The sequence below is a fragment of the Cariama cristata genome, unplaced genomic scaffold, assembly GCF_000690535.1.
Source record: "Cariama cristata isolate BGI_N322 unplaced genomic scaffold, ASM69053v1 scaffold1699, whole genome shotgun sequence".
Lineage (NCBI taxonomy): Eukaryota > Metazoa > Chordata > Aves > Cariamiformes > Cariamidae > Cariama > Cariama cristata.
The window spans coordinates 108,092-108,333 of NW_009635064.1; the positions used below are offsets into that span (position 1 = coordinate 108,092).

Sequence of the window (242 nt, forward strand, 5' to 3'; positions counted from 1 at the left end):
TGCGCGCTCCCCCCCGGCAGCCGCCGCAGCATCCGGCGCAGAGCACGGCATCCCACCGGGACCAGAGCCGGGACCTACATCGGAGAGAGGGAGGAGAGCGCTACGGGACCCTCCATCCCAATTAGCACCTCGGGGCTGGGAGGGAGGAACAGGACAGAGAGATTTAGCCTTCCAGTCCATCCACTTTCCTTGGCACAGAGGCACATCTGGGTTGCAGCCAGGCGCCGCGGCCAGTGGAAAAG

The 242-nt window shown here is 65.7% G+C and overlaps 1 protein-coding gene across 1 annotated transcript in view; it reads right to left on the bottom strand.

Annotated features, from left to right (window-relative positions):
* LOC104167188 (dysferlin-like) overlaps positions 1–242 on the bottom strand; it is a gene marked incomplete at its 5' end in the record, with an annotated part of 61,182 nt that overhangs the window by 59,059 nt on the left and 1,881 nt on the right. The gene's annotated exons all lie outside the window — the stretch shown is intronic.